Here is a 17,810-nt window from a genome sequence, read left to right on the forward strand (position 1 = left end):
TTTTATATACATAAGAAATATTTTTATTTTCATATACAGATAGAGTTCATATTGTATCTTTGCATACATACAGAGCTATTATTATATTTCTAAATACACAGTGTTGAAATCCATATTTTAAAGCTTTTCTTTATACTGCATTTATTTACACTACTTTTTATTGAAATCAGTTGAGTTGAGTTGGGCCAGGTAAGTTCTTCAGTTCCTTTCAAGTTTATGTCTTGTTTTAGAATTCCCCTCGCATACTCGTACATTCATTGTACAGATGCCATTTGGCATACATATTCTTATGATGCAGACATAGGTAACCAGGATCAGCATCCAGCGTATCGTTGATTCTAGTTGAGCTCCAGAGTTTGTTGGTGAGCCTCCTTGTTTCTGGAGGATCCTTTTTTATTGTTTTTCAGTATTTAGTTCATTAGGATGTCGTGGGATTTGTCCCGACATCCATCTCAGTTATTAGAGGCTTCATAGATAGACTGTCAGTTAGTTCAATTATCTTTATCTTGTTATTGACTTATGTTCAGTTTTGAGTTGCCACTTTGACTAAGTTAAATGTTTATTTCTAAAACATTATGAGTTTAGTTTGAGATAGTTGAGTTATCTTGCATTTGAGTTATTTTCTTAATGCTTAAAGTCTTCCGCTGAGTATGTAAGTCAGGCCAAGGGTTTGCTTGGGGCCAGCAATGCTTCTTGAGTGCCATCCACGTCCGAGGTGTAGGCTCGGGGCGTGACAACTGAAAAGACATATTCTGAATATTTATCTCTTCAAATGATCATCAAGCATGGATAGTGATCAAGAAGGGCCTGAAGCCTATTCCTGGATTGATTGAAAAAGATGGCACTGAAAAGCCATTTGATCCTGAATCATTTGATATCACTAAGGAACAACAATAGGTAATTCAAATTAATGCTAGAGCTGTAAGTTTGTTATATTGTGCAGTAAGTGGAGCTGAATATGACAAAATATCAACATGTGAAACTGCTAAAGAAATATGAGACAAACTAGAAGTGACTTATGAAGGAACTACTCAAGTAAAGAAAGCTCGGATCAGTTCACTTGTAAATGATTATGAGTTGTTCAAAATGGCCAAAGATGAAAACGTTGAATCCATGTTCTTGAGATTCAGTAAAATTTTCTGCGAACTCAAATCACTTGGAATAGTGCATTAAAATGCACTACAAGTCAGAAAACTCGTCAGGACTCTTCCCAAGGCATTGGAAACTAAAGTTGTCATTTTTGAAGATAAAGATCTGCAAAAAATGACATACGATGAACTTCGAGACAACTTAATGGCCTATGAACAGAATCATATTAACAGGTACAACAAGAATGATAAAAAGAAGACAGTGGCATTTACGGCTGAGACATCTGACATTAGAGAGGAAGTCGATGAAAATAAAGACGAAGGAATGGCCCTCATAAATGATGGAGTGAGACAAATGCTTAGACAAAGAAGACAGAGACCTCAACAAGATTTTAAGAACAATGATTTCAAAAGAAATGATGATCATTGTTACTACTGCAGAAAACCAGGACATATCAACCAGAATTGCCCAAAATGGAGAAGAAGAAACAATCGAAGAAATGAAGATCCAAAGAGTCTCGGAGCATGTGAACAAAGAGAAACAACCGACGATGACCATGATGAAATATCAAATTTATGTTTCATGGCACTAGGTGAAACAAGCGAGGTAAGACATTTTAACTTTCCAAATTGTAATGATTTACAAAATTCTTTGGATATGGTTACTGATGAATTATAGAAAGTTATTGACGAATATAATAAACTTGCTCAAGAGAAGAAAGACTGGCAGATTCTTCTCGAAGCAAGTCAGATTGAAGTCGACTTACTAACAGAAGAACTAGAGGAAGTGAAAATGCAGTTGAACGACATCAGAAAATCTCCAAGTCATAGTTCTGTTCGATCTAACAGAACTACACTCTATAGGAGAAACTCTCCAAATCATAGTTCCAATAGATCAAATAGATCTATCTCTAACTCTTATTCTCCTGAAACATCTGCTAAAATTACTTGTTTCACTTGTGGTGATCTTGGTCATAAATCTTTTAATTGTAGAAAATATTCTTCTGGAAAGTTGATTTGGAGACCAAAAGTTACTAATCCTCAAGGACCCAAAAAATACTTGGGTACCTAAAAGAAACTAATCTTATTGTTTTGCAGGAGCAATCCAAGAAAACCTACAGAAAAGAAATATGGGTACTCAACAGTGGATGCTCCAGACATATGTGCGGAAAGAAAGAAAACTTCAAAACAATAAAAATAATAGATGGAGGATGTGTTAGATTTGGAGACAATGCTAAAGGGGAAGTAACTGGAGTCGGGACTATTACACTCAGTTCATCATGTGATCTAGTCAAAGTGTATCTGGTTGAAGGACTCAAACATAACCTTCTTAGCATTAGTCGACTATGTGATGATGAATTTCAAGTTACCTTCAACACAGGCAGTTGTATCATCAAACATCCTTAGAAAAAGCTAACTCTTATCGGAAATCGAGTAAATAATATATATGTCTTAAATAATGTTGATTTTCCATCTCTCACTTGTCTTACTGCAGTCTTAAGTGATCCATGACTATGGCATCGAAAGCTTGGACACGCAAGTATGAATGCTCTTGAAAACCTGTCTAGACTCGAACTGGTCATTGGTCTGCCAAAACTAAAGTTTGAGAAAGACCATATTTGTGACGCATGTCAAATGGGTAAGAAATCTCATTCATCCTTCAAAGGAAAGGATATTGTAAGTACCTCTAAACCCCTACAGCTTCTTCATATGGACCTATTTGGTCCTACTCGAACTGCCAACATTGGAGGTAAAAGATATGCTTTCGTAATCATTGATAACTTCTCAAGATTTACATGGGTAATATTTCGAACTCATAAAAATGAAGCTTTTCCTAACTTTGAAGCTTTTTGTAGAAGAGTTCAAAGAGAGGCAATGTATTTTATTACAACTATTCATAGTGATCATGGAGGCGAATTTGAGAATAAGGCTTTTGAGGAATTTTGTGCTCAAACTAGATTTACTCAAAATTTCTCCTCACCCAGATCTCCTCAACAAAACAGAGTAGTTGAAAGGAAAAACCGCTCACTTCAGGATACAACAAGAACAATGTTTCTCGATAGAAGTATACTTGATCATTTTGGGCAGAAGTTGTAAGCATTGCCTGTGATATTCTTAACAGGGGTCTAATCAGACCAATCTTAAAGAAGACTCCCTGTGAATTGTGGAGAGGTAAGAAACCAAATATAAGTTATTTTCACCCCTTTGGTTGCAAATGTTTCATCCACAATAATGGTAAGAATAATCTCGGTAAGTTCGATCCAAGAAGCGATGAATGTATCTTTTTAGGCTATGCTCTTATTAGCAAGGCTTTTTGTGTTTTTAATAAAAGAACTTTAAGTATTGAAGAATCTGTACATGTGGTATTTGATGACACTAATCCAAGAGTACAGGAAGTTGAAACCGGTGATGATGAAATTACTTCTCTCAAACCAGCTGAAGATACAACAATTATCAACACTGAAATTAACACTAAAGAGTCAACTACTGCAGAGGTGGAGTCGACTACTCCAGCCGACAAAGCCAACATTCCAAGAGAATGGAGAAATAATGCTAGCTACCTTGAAAATTTCATTCTCGGGAAACTTGATGACAAATTCAACATAGTCTTCTCTCAAAAAATAAACTTTTGTGGCTCTTATATCTCAAATGGAATCCCGAATAAATGAAACTATGGAAGATGAGTCATGGGTACAAGCAATGAAAGAAGAACTTTATCAATTCAAAAGAGATCAAGTGTGGACCCTCGTCGAAAGACCCAAGAATTGCTCAGTAATTTGAACCAAATGGGTATTTCGAACTAAAATTGATGAACATGGAAAAGTTACTCGCAACAAAGCAAGATTAGTTGCTCAAGGCTACTCACAACAAGAATGTATTGACTACGATGAAACCTTTGCTCCGGTGGCAAGGTTAGAATCTATTCGAATTCTGCTCGCTTATGAATCATTTAAACGCTTTAAACTTTTTCAAATGGATGTAAAAATCGCCTTTTTAAATGCTTTCATAAAAGAAGAAGTTTTTGTCAAACAACCCCCCGAGTTTGAAAATCCTTCTTGTCCTGATTTTGTTTATAAATTATCCAAAGCTCTTTATGGTCTCAAACAAGCTCCAAAAGCCTGGTATAAGAGATTGAGCACGTTTTTACTTCAAAATGATTTCCAAAGGGGGAAAATTGACACTACTCTTTTTATTCAAAGATCTAGTTTATATATTCTTATCGTTCAAATTTATGTTGATGATATTATTTTTGGAAGTTCTAATCCTTCTTTGTGTGAGAATTTTGCAAATATGATGAAAGGTGAATTTGAAATGAGTCTAATGGGAGAACTCACATTCTTCCTCGAACTTCAAATCAAGCAGTCGACTAATGGAACATTAATTAGTCAGACCAAGTACACAAATGAGTTAATAAATAAGTTTGGACTCGAAAAAGGAAAAGCTTCTGGCACCCCCATGAGTCCCTCCACATGCCTTGAAACAGATGCACCCGAAAGAGATGTGGATGAAAATATGTATAGAGGAATGGTTAGCTCACTACTTTATCTCACCACTAGTCGACCAGACATTATGTACAGCATATGCAAATGTGCAAGATTTCAAGTTGCTCCAAAGGAATCTCATCTTACTATTGTAAAGCAAATTATTTGCTACTTGATTGGCACCACCGAATTAGGACTGTGGTACCCTCACTCAACTCATTTCGATTTAATTGGTTACTCAAATGCTGACTTTGCATGTGACAAAAATGATCGAAAGAGTACAAGTGGAACATGCCAAATCTTGGGACAATCTTTGGTCTCATGGCATAGCAAGAAACAAACTTTAGTTGCTTTATCTACCACTGAATCTGAGTATCTAGCCGTTGGAAACTGTGGTACTCAACTTTTATGGATGATGCATCAATTACTTGATTATGATCTCTCTTATGAAGCTGTCCCGATTTTTCGTGATAATACTAGTGCTATTAGTCTCTCTAAATATACTGTGCATCATTCCAGGGATAAACATATTGACATCAAGCATCATTTTATTCGTGATCATGTTGAAAATGGCAATTTTTCATTGGAATTTGTAGATTCTGAAAATCAATTGGTTGATATTTTTACAAAACCCCTTCTTGAAGAAAGATTTTGTTTCCTTAGAAATTGCCTTGGTATTACGTGCATTAATTAATTTTTATTCCTTATGCGTTTATTGTATTTTCCTTGTTTTTGTCTTGTTAATTATGACCTGCCACCGCCTCTTCCGTTTCCCTATATCACCCGTATTTTCCTTTCCTTTCTATCTCCTCCTTTCCTTTAAAAGACTTTTCTTCTCCCTTTTCTCTTCTCTATTTATCTGTCCTCTTCTTCTTCCTTCTTTACCCTACCATGATGAAAACTCGCTTCATGACCTCTCAAAAACCCTCTTCCCCTTCAAGCTCTTTTGAAGTGGACATTCTGTCCCTCTCCTCTGATTCTTCCACATGATCAATAGCTTCTCCGTTTGTCTCATCAAAAAAGAGGGCATCTTCTTCAAAATAGAAAGCTTCAAAGAAACCCCGTCCTCTTACGTCGGGATCTCTCTCTCCAGCAGACATGCAAAGGTTCTGGGGACTCGAACAAAAGCACAGGTATGACAACTTCAAATCTCTCCCTATTGTTCCTGGCGGTGTTGTAAACCTCAGTCAGCTTAAGGACTGTCACTGCCCGGTAAGCTTTTATCTCAAAGTTCAGAAATTATCATTGCTTTTCACTTTGTGTGGTCTAGAACTTTTCGAAGAGGTTGTTCGACTCTTGTATGTGAATCTTCGCATATCTCCTGACAGTGGTGAGTTAGAAACTTTGGTCTTGGGAAATTGCATTATTGTTAATGAACAGTTTTTTGGAGATATTTTTGGTACAAAATTTTCTGGTGTGATTCTGTATATGAACGAAACTTGGCCTGAAGTCTTTGAAGTCACTCTAGAAGGTGCAAAAAGGGCTGTGGCTGAACCGTATTCTGACATCTCTGATTTTGGGCCATTGTCTCTTTGTTTTGAAATAGTATATTGGCGCATAGTGTAGCCACCACTCTCATTCCAGGAAAGGTTTGTTAAGTAATATCTCTACTCGGAATGTGTTTATTCTATACTGCTTACTTTGGAAATACCATATCAATTGGGCGGTATGGTTCAGGGAATATATGTGGGAAAGTGCTGAAGACACAAATGCCTCTGCCAGTTTGCTCTTTGGCCTGCTTATTTCACGGATCTTAGTGGATCGTCTGGTGGATCTCTATATGTTTACACCTGTTGTTATTAATGCCACTTATGACTCTCGTACTTTTTCAAGTATGGGCTTTGTGCAGGTTGAAAACATATGGGTCAAAAAGGACTCCATCAAGGCAAGGGATGAGACCTCCAAACCGACTAAAATCTCTGCAGACTCGGCTGCCCTCTTATTGCAGGACAATGATGAACTCAAAACTAGGCTTCTTGGAGTAGAACGTGGATTGGAGACTCTCCACGACGCTGTTGAAAAGGTCTTTTGCTTACAGAAGGATACTACCACTGATGTAAGGAAACTACGCATTGCTATGACTGGAATTAAACAGGAAGGAATCTCCACAGTCAACAAATTTACTCATCAAGTTGACTCTCTCAAAGGTGGAGTCAGCTTCTCTAACAATGATTTTGCAGTTTCAGTTCAGACCTATTACTCCAATCTCTCACGAGGCATGGAACGGTCTTACAATACCTTCTGTGGGAAAGTCATCAACACTCTGAAGTACTTTTTGGGTGATCGCTAACCTTTAACTCTTGCATCCTCAGTTTAACTGCTCGTTTTGAACTTGTTTCAATAGGGGTCTGTCCCTAAAACTCTCTTTTGGACTGTTTCCTGAGGACTATCTTACCTCTAGACTATTTAGCTTTATATTGCTTTTACTTGTTTCTGTTTTTATTTGGTGTTTTGTTCTTTTTTATTATGCCAAAGGGGGAGATATTTGCCACCACAAATTTTAAGATAGGGGAAATTAATTTAAAGTATGACACATTCATGCAACCTTCAAGACAGGGGGAGCCACATATACCGGGGGAGCTACGCATATAGCCATATCTCAGGGAAGTATCATTGTCTCTCCACACTCTATTTAAAATTATGAATTAATTGTCATTATCAAAAAGGGGGAGATTGTTAGCCTCCTAGTGTTATGTAATTCTGATAAATGACACTTAACATACTTATCACAATTCTCTCAGGCATAAAGATCCAATAAGGAAAATATCCAAGTAAAACAACACCAACATGGAAAGAGATATATTCTGATCCCTACAACTACTACTAAAGGAAGGGCATAATCAAAGGGATTAAAAATCATTAACGGAGAGCCTAAAGCTGGTAGTAGATCAATCAAGCAAATCGTGACTGATAGGACAAGATCAAGCAATCATAAATTAAGCCAAGAATAGAGCCAAGCCATCAAGAGAAGAAAGGAAATCAGATCATGCCAAGAGTCAAGACAAATCTTCCAGCCAAGCACATAATCGAGTCTCATCTGATAAGAAGAAAGGAATGTGATTTACCATACACATATCTGATATGGACATGGATTAGCAAATCGCCTCAATCAAGGGATTCCTCAAATCCTTGATTGAAGTATAACTCCCTTGGGCTTTCCTTACAAGAGCACAAGTCTGTTCATATATAAACCCCATCAGACTTAGGAGTGAAGCACACAACTTCACTTGAGCTTATAGAACAACTCTCTTTTATCTTTCATATAGCTTTGTAAACACGTGAGTGATACAATTGAAAAGAAAAGAAAAAAAAAGAATCTGAGTGTAGGTTTACAAGTACATGTAGTGTCAATGTAGAAATCTGATTTGCACATCAGACAAGATCAAATTGCAGAATCGATGTACTACCAAAGATCTCTTCAAAGCTCTTAAGGAAACCCTTGTAACCCAAGGGGACTGGACTAGGCACCACATCGGTGATCCGGACCAGTATAAAACTCTTTGTGTTATTTACTTACTGCAAATTACTATTATTGTTTATCTATTCTACGAACGTGTAGGTGAGTCGACTGGCTATTACAGGAAGTCGACTAAAGGAATTTTAATTCACCCCCCCTCCCCCTTCTTGACTTTCACCATTTAATGAATTTTCTACTATGATAGATGGGAAATCTCAAAAAAAGGAAAGGAATAAAAATGAAGCTAAAAACATGCAAAAGTAAATCCATGACGAAAGCCTAGAGGGATTGTCACATGTTAAAAAATATAAAGAACATCGAATAGAAACTCACTTGATCATCTCCTGTTTTGAAGAATCCATTGGTAAAGGAAATTTCGACTAGGTTAATAATTTCTTACCAAATATAATATTTGAAATTCAAATTGTAAAGGAAATTTGATTATTTTTGTGAGATTTGTGTTGGTTAAAAATGGTAATAAATTAATTTTGTTTCGCAATTTTAATAGATTAATTGGATTTGAATATATCCTAAATAATAGGTAATAAACTATTTTAATGAATAATTAAAAATTTAAAATTTAATAGTTATTTTTCTAAATAAAGTTAATCATGTAGATTTTTTTTGGTCAACTAGCAAAAGAGGCAACTCAAGTTTCAACATTATGAAGCCTCTAATACAATGAGGAATGTCGAGGCAAGACCCCTGTTCATCCTAACCAAACTGAAATAACATGACAAAAATAACTCAAGGATCCTCCATAAGCAAGGAGGCTCACCAAACAACTCTAGAACTCAACTGGATCAACGAAGCCCTGGTTGATGATCCTGGTTACCTGTATCTGCATCATAAAAGATGCAGGCCAAATGGGGTTAGTACATGAAATGTACGAGCATGTAAGAGGAAATCTAAAACATGACATAAGCTTGAACTGGAACTGAAGAAACAACTTACCTCATCTTAACTCAACTCAACCTCAAATCAATTCAATATAAAGCAATAACAGTAATGCAATATAATGAATATCTTTTAAAGCAGTAGATAATAACTCAATGTATTTGAAAATACAATATAACTTGTTTTGTATGCAAAAATACAAAATAAACACTCTTTGGGAGATTCTCTAACCGACAACCATCACTATGAGCTATGTGATGATACAGAGTCTAGCCCACGCTCCCAGAATTGTCCTATACTTTGCCGGGGTATTGAACTCCTCAACTAAGTGGATCCACTAGTTTATACTAAAAAGCAATAAGGAATCATCCAAAAAGTATGACCCTTTCTACCCACGTTGGTTACATGGTTTATGGGGGTTGTGAGGATTTAGAACTCTCCCCCATAGCGCTGCTCAATACTACATCCAAAATTAAACTTAGCTCATATGTTTTTTTTAAAAAAAAAATTTCCTCTTCCTCAACTTTGAGATTATTACTCAAATGGTTTTCTCTTAAAAGAGATAGTACTCATGAACTCTTTTGGAAATCGGTGTTTCCTCTCCTTCTTAAATGTAAAAACATTTCTCTTGAGAATACTTAGTTCCCATATATCATTTTAAAGAAAATGAACTCAAGTCTACTCTTCCTCTAACACAAATGCTCAAGTCTTAAAACAAGTTTAAAAGATTTAAAAGTTACTTTATAAAATGACTCGAAGAACTTTGAATACTTGACTCTTAACTCTTTCTTTGAATTTGAATTATGGATTCAAGGTTTGTGATTTATGTTATGAATAATATGTTGATTTTTAGATGTATTTTAGAGTAGTTAGAATCAATAGGAAGTAAAGGTACACTTTAAAAGGACTTAGACGGGTAAAACAACGGAAAAAGGTGGGGGCAGGCGACCTTGGTGCATTGCTGGCGGAGGGGGTGGGGGGCAAAACTTCAAAGAGTAATTTGTGGCGCACTGCTGGGGCGCGCCGCCCCAACCCTCCCCCAGGACTTTCCGATGAATTTTTCTACTAATTTTCTGACCTTAATTCGACTAGAATAGATTTATTTCCTCAAGTTTTTCTTAGATTCAATTACGCAATACAAGTACACATGAATATACTCAAAAACAACTCTTAAACTCAATACGATTATCTCAAGAACTCATCTAACCCATCCTAATTCAAGAACAAAAACAATACTTCAAGAACCTAAATCTCTTAATCTTTATGGACAAATTCGAATATGTAAATCATGATTGGCGTGTGGGTGAACGAACCCAACACTATGAAAACTTACATATCTCAGTTTCACAAAATAAATTCTCGACTCAGAAAAATCCTCGATTGTTTTTTCCTTTTCCTCTTTTCTCCTTTTTTTCTCTCCTCTTCTAAAATTCTAAGCCTAATTTAGGATTTTAAAAACTGACCCAAATCAGATTTGACCCCAAAATATTACTAAAAACGTTTAACCTGATTGGATAAGGCAAAGACTAAAATACCCCTCACATTTTCGAGTAACTTTCCTTCATTGAACAGTTTGACTTCAAACATGCATATCTTCCACGTACGAGCTCGAAAATTAGCAAACTCAGTGGCGTTTCTACATAAATTGTTTAAAATTTAAAATTATTTTGATATATTTAATATATTTTTAATTTAAAATTATATAAAAAAATAATTTTGATAAATTTTATGTCAAATTAAAATATGATAAAACAAATTTAAACGGAAAAAAGAAGTATTTTATAGTTTTCTGACTCACTATAGACTTGGTTTTGCTTTCTCTGCATCTCAATTTATAGGACATGATTGACCTACTGTGATATTTAAGAAAAAATGAAAGTTTTTAAGATATATGGTCTAAATACTTTTTATGGCATGTTTAACTTATTATGATGTTTAAGAAAAAAATGAAGATTTTTAAAATTTATGGTCTAAATAATTTTTAAATATTTGTGTGACTATAATTATTTTATTAAAGATAAAAAAAAAATCTTGTAAGTTATTTCTAATTACATTATAACTACTGAACAACACCGGCCCGATATTTGTTCACAAAATTATTTTTTAAAATATTGTCAATTAAATGATTTTAAATATTTTATTTAAAATAATTATATAAATTTTGTATAATCATAACTCATCTCATTAAGTTTAGAATAAATATTGAACAAGTATTATTAATATTGGTAATTTCAACTGCTTAGTCCTTCCTACTCATTCTCATTTTAAAGATGTTTAAAATTTTTAGATTTTGTTTAGTTATGATTTTAACTATTAGATTTGTTTTGATTATGATTTTATTTTTTAGACAGACATAATCACAAATTTTGGTAATTGAAGAATTTTCGTTTACACATACTTATATTTTGTGTGTATCTGTCACAAATTTGTCCAACTTTGATATTCCATTTAAACATATTTATATTTTGTGTATCTGTGACAACTTTGAAATAATTTATTTTTTTATGAATATCCATCTCACATAAAATATTAGTAGTTAAATTTAAAATTTTAAAATATAATTATTAAAGTTAGTTAAGCAAAATAAACTTCTAGTAAATACTTTTTTTAGAAGAATATCAAGTAAACATGAATCAAGTAAAATAAAATAAAGAAAGTAATATTTAAATAATAAGCTTAGTGCAAAGGAAATCTCATGCACTTGTTGACTGGTAGTAAACATTTCTTGTATTGGAATATTGAGGATTTTCTGTTTGTTTCTTTCATTTTTATGGGTTTTTATTTGAGAAAACTACATAAATTCCACTAGTTTAGGTCTTAATTACTAGATTTTTCGATAGTCTCGAATATTGCCTTCTATACCATGTTTATTCCTTTGGATACATGTATCCGGTAATTGTCCTTTGGATACATGTATCATTAATCACCAGATACATGTATCCAACAGTTTGAATATCCGAGATACATGTTTTATTAATTTTGAATTAAATGTATGTAACTGATTTCCTTATTAGAGGAGTAATTGAGGCTTAATTAACAACTCTAACATATCTAGAGATTCCTTAGTGTATCAATTTTAACAAATCTTCCTAAAATAAAGAAATCATAAAACCAAACTAATTCTATAATTGTAAACTTGATCTTCTTGGCATCAATTTGTTCTTTCTCTGTTCCTTGCGATTGTGAGTTTTTTCAACAATGGCCAATGTCACCATCTTACTTTCTATGCCAGATTTTGTCCTTTGGATACGTGTATCATTACTCGCCAAATACATGTATCAGTCAGTTTGAATATTCGAGATACATGTTTACAATATCAAATGAATTGAGGCTTAATATCTTAGATACATGAAAAGGAAGAGCCGATTTGACTAACCGAGATACATATTTACAATACCGAATTAATTGAGGCTTAATATCTTAGATGCACGAAAAGGAAGAACTCTATACCAGATATATGATAATAATGTAACAATAGTAACAAACCTCTACATATAATGTTGATTACCAAGATTTAATTTTGCTAGTTGAAGATGAAAACGTGATTTGAGAGGATGAAAGAAGAGAGAGATGGTGGAGCTAAGTGGTGGAGGATGTGGGAGGGAGGGGGTGATGAGAGTTACGGTTGCGTAAGGTGGTTGGCAGAGGGATATGGCTGGAGAGAGAGAGAATTCAAATTGTTAATGTGATTGGCAGAGGGATAAGGCTCTCTCTCGAGAAAAATATTCAAATTGTCAATTGACTATTAATTTAGGTGTTTAAATGTAAAGATAATTAATTAATCTTATTTTTATGGAATTTGTATATCTGATTGTATCTTTTAAAATATATGGTATAAAATATTAAAAGTGGTAATATATGTAATTGTTTGAAACTAGTGGTAAGATTAGTCATATGGTGGTGATGTATGTCTAGTTAAGTAGTTTTCCTATTTTATTCAATTTATTATTATCATAATTTTGATTTAGGAAAGGGGTCTGAAAAATATCCCAACTTTGACCGAATTTGTTGTTACAATACCAAACTTTAATGAGGACCTATTACCCCCCTAGACTATTTAATAGTATTTTAAACATATATATTTGCCCAGTTGGTCAAGTTCGTGAAAACATGACGCATAGGCGCGTAGGGCATCAAATTTTTTTTTTAGGCCAATCATTAAATGCCACGTATCAATATAGGGATTAAACTATATCTATTTCTTTTTACCTATAATTGTAATTAATTTTACACCCTTCTCTTTCGCTGGAATACAAAACCGAAAGACCACCATTGAAGGGCCAGGGTAAGCTTTGTATTAAACAAATTATTTTCTTTAATTTCAATTTTTTTTCTTGATCTTATTTGTTCTATTGTTATTTAGGGCTTCTAATTTCTTTTCTTTGATTTCTAATCTTTTTTGTTAGGGTTATCCATGGAAGATGTAAAATTAGATTTGAATAACATTTATTTTGATAAAGATGATCCAAAGTTGAATGAGGAAGTGTGATGCTTTCACGGTTTGTTGCTCCCTTTGAAAACTTCTTGGTCTGATAATAATCCAGGTAGAAGATTTTGGTCTTTCCCATACTATGAATCACAAAAGTGTAAATATTTTTGATGGAGGGATGATGTGGTTAATGAACGCTCTAAGTTCATCATTCATAAATTGGTGAGGAAAATGAAGGACATGAATGAACTATTAGTTGCAAATGTAAAGAGAATGAAGGAGATGGAAGAAATCAATGGCTTTAATGATAGTCAAATTACGGAGATGGAAGCTCAATCGGTCTTTAACCAGTTGGAAGAACAATCTAGTCTGAAAGAGATGGAAGGAGTGCTTTCAGACTATGAAGAGGTAGACAAATTGATTGAGGTAAAGAAGAAATGGAGTAGCTACTTTAGCCTTAATAGAATGTTCATGTTGTGTCTCTTAATAGTGTATGTTGCTGTTTGGATCAAAATAGGTAGTTGATGTTGCTTTTTGGATCATAATAGGTAGTTGAAGGATTTTCTTATGTTATTGTAGGTTTTTGTTTGAATCAAAATAGCTAGTTGAAGATTTATTTTGGTTGATGTAAGTTTCAAAGTGTTTATGTTTGCTAGTATGTGTGGTTAAAGTCAATGAACTTGATTTGTGTTGGATGCAATATCCTTGTTTCTATGAATGGTTATCGTGTATGTTACTACTTCGAAAGTGTTTATGTTTAATGTAAAATGCATATACAAAACACAATTGGATACAAAGTACAATAGAAAGCACAATTGGATTAAAACAAGCAAATGTAACATACATTAGTTGATAAACAAAATCATTGTATCAAGTTAACATAGATGTTCAAGTGGAGCATCACAACTTCAAAACATACAAACATGGTAAATAAGATCACATTGTTTGGTGAAATAACTTGCCCACTAACAATATTACATCATCTTTGATCTAAAAAAACTATCAAAATGTTTAAACTACTTCCATTGTTCCTTGGATTGTGAAGAAGCCTTTTTCTATCTTTTGTTCACTCTCATCTCATCCCTCATCACTTCAAGTTGATTTGATGTCATTGCTTTTTTCCCCTTCCACCTTACACTAGTTCTTGGTTTGAAACCAAGGTCCCCAGTAACATCAGCAGAACTGATAGGTTGTCCAGAACCTGTATATAATATCCTATTACTTGGCAGTCCTAGCTGTAATATGTAGGAACAAAATTAAGATAGCATTAAGGCAACATTAAAGTTAATACAAAGTTAATAGAGGTTTTAGGACTTACATTGTATGTTTTTAAGCCATTTTCAACAATAAAATCTCCCATTCCAATTGTTCTGGACCTCTTAGTAGGTACGACATTAGATTGAGAATGAACAGGTGAAACATGTGGATTTGGTGGAGCATTTGTAGTGTAACTTGTTGGATTTTCAAACCACTCGTGCAAAGATGTCCTCTTTGGCACTCCTATTCCACTTAGAGGGACTTTGAATCCCCTGCCCCTTCCTGGTGCTTGAACAGTTGTATTATTCATTTCCCTTCTTGTATTACTCTTTTCCCTTCCCCTTCCAATGCCTATGCTTCTTCCCCTTGCAGGTGTTGTATTAGCCCTTGCAAGTGTTGTATCAGCCCTTCCAATGCCTATGTCTCTTCCCCTTGCAGGTGTTGTATCAGCCCTTCCAATGCCTATGTCTCTTCCACTTGCAGGTGTTGTATCAGCCCTTCCAATGTCTATGCCTCTTCCCCTTGCAGGTGTTGTGTCTCTTTCTGATGTTACAAAAGGTGTGAAAATCAATTTATAAAAAGGATTGAAAATGAAGGGATTCAAGATTCATACCCCTGCCCATAGTTAATGTTGCAATAGGTTCACAAGTTCTTCCTCTGCCTCTTGTAGGTGCCTCATTGTTTGTTGTTTTTCTTGGCCTTCCCCTAGGCCTAGGAGGAGGTGCATCAGGTTTAACATTTATTTTTTTTGGCCTTCCCTTAGGCCTAGGAGGTTCTCCATAAGTAGCAGGTCTTTCAGTAGTAGTAGTAGGTGTCTTTCTTGGCCTTCCTTTAGGTTTAGGAATTGCTCTAGAAGTACCTGCTTCATTACTTGTTCCTGCAGCAACATAATCCTACAACATCATATAGATAACAAGTCAAATATCTCAAATATATACCATAAATAAGGAATAACATATAAATGACATACCTTTAATGGACAACTCCTTTTGTTGTGATTTTTCCCATGACAGATGCTACAAGTCATGTAAACACCTTTTTTTGGTAATTTTCCAGACTTTTTTTGGTCTCCCAACACTGTTTGTTTCTTACCTTTCTTGGTCTTCCTGGAATAGATTAACAACGGGTGGTTCCACATGAGGATTTGCTGAATCAGGCCACATTTCATGTTGGTTACTGGTTGAAGGTAATGGCAGTAGGTTCTTAGATAAGTCTCCTTACTGTAGCAATCATCACCATAGTCAATTGGTTACCAATTCTTGTAAAGAATGGCAGCAATAGAAGTATTCCTTTGAGCATCCATGATTTACAACTTCATGTCCTACTCCTCATATCAACAGTATGGACATAAGATCCATCTGAAATTTCAAAGCCTCTCTCTTCATTGAACTCAATATGACATTTCATTGACTTTGCTATGTTCTTTTCAAGCACTTTCAATGCCATTGGAGAAATATTTGTTAACCATGTTTCTGGAAATTTATGAAATTGACCTAGTTTATTCATTACCTTTACCCTTATCTCTTCAAGCATAGTGATAATAGTTTTATGTCTTGGAGCTAAGATCCAAGCATTGAAACTTTCATCCATATTATTATCTATGCTATCACACTTAACATCAGTCCTAAAGTACATTTTGCACCAAGTTTTTACATCATAGTGAAGTAAATCTGGAACAATATATTTGTTACCTAGCAACGCCATGTGAGCCAAATTTGCCTTCAACTCTGCCTCAAAGGTGTTTTTTGCACATTTCCAAAATTGATTCCTTCTTTCTAAACCTCTGTAATCTTTTGCCCAGTTAGCAAGAATGTGTCTTGCACACATCCTATTCTCCACCTCTAGTAAAAGATGCTTGACTGTTGATGTAAGCCCCTGCAATGAACAAAAAAACATTATTGTTGCAGTAATAAAAACGGTAATGCATTAAACATAAGTAAATTAACCAAAAACATACATTTTGCATATTTGAAATGAGTGTGTAATCTCTGTCATCACCTAATCCCAAGTCCTCTATTAACAATTTCAAAAACCATGCCCATGTGTTCTTATTTCATACTCTACTACACTCCATGCAATAGGCAACATTTGATTATTGGCATCTTTAGCCACAACAACCAACAATTGTCCTTTGGTTACACCCTTCAAGAAACATCCATCTAAACCAATACATTTCCTACATCCACCAAGAAAAGCTTTTCTGCAAGCACCAAAACATAAATAGAAACTCTGAAAAATCAGCTTACCATAACCTTCAGAATCATCAACTTTTACTACACAAGTGCTACCTGGATTGGTCTTTAACAATTCATCCCTATAGTAAAAAATTCTACCAAACTCTTTCACATGATCACTCATTAGTTCCTGCAATATTTTGTGTCTTGCTGTCCTAGTAGTAGTCTTCCCAACATGTATTCCTAACTCATTTCTTATCAACTGTTGAAATTTGAAAATTCTATTTTTTGGTTGCTCATTGATTCTATCTTTGTAGTGCTTATACAAGAACTTAGCATTACACATGTAATTTCTTGTGGTCTTCACACATCTGTGCCTAGGATTGTAGGTTTTAATCACAAAGTTATTGGTACCTCTATTAAGACTTGCATATAACAACCAAGGACACTCCTCTCTACATCTAAGCCTCACATTTTTTGAGTCATTAGCAAACTTTTCTAACTGGACACCTTTTTGAAGTGAATATTTTGTAAAAACATCCCTAAAATTATTCACACTTTCAAAAACCATTCCCAACTACCACATAACCTTTTCAGCAGTTTTATCAAAAATAATTCTTCTACTATCCCTCCTTGTCTCATTATCTGAATCAGTTTCAACACTATAAGCATCAGAACTACAATACACATGCTCATCCCCAACAACTTTACCTTTTAAGTTTTTATCAATAAGTTCAGTCTCATCAAAACCCACATCTGGACCAACTTCAGCAATTGGAACCTCTTCAGGGTCTTTTTGGTACTCTTTCTGTTCTCTTTCTCTTTTGGTATGACCTCCTCTCAACCCTTAAGTTTATATTTTCTTCATGGACATTACTTTCATATTCAACATTACCTTCATTGAATAGATCTTCATGGTTTGAATATGAACTATTTTCAGTTGACTGGTCTGAATCTAGCACTGTAAAGTCATCCTCAACAACAACAGATTCAACAGTTGGATTAAATGTTGGTTGAGTAGGTGCA

The 17,810-nt window shown here is 34.5% G+C and overlaps 1 pseudogene; it reads right to left on the reverse strand.

The window, feature by feature from the left end:
* Positions 1-14,961: 14,961 nt before the first annotated feature.
* Positions 14,962-17,528, reverse strand: LOC125845798 (uncharacterized; annotated as a pseudogene).
* Positions 17,529-17,810: the final 282 nt, after the last annotated feature.

The sequence above is a fragment of the Solanum stenotomum genome, chromosome 11, assembly GCF_019186545.1.
Source record: "Solanum stenotomum isolate F172 chromosome 11, ASM1918654v1, whole genome shotgun sequence".
Lineage (NCBI taxonomy): Eukaryota > Viridiplantae > Streptophyta > Magnoliopsida > Solanales > Solanaceae > Solanum > Solanum stenotomum.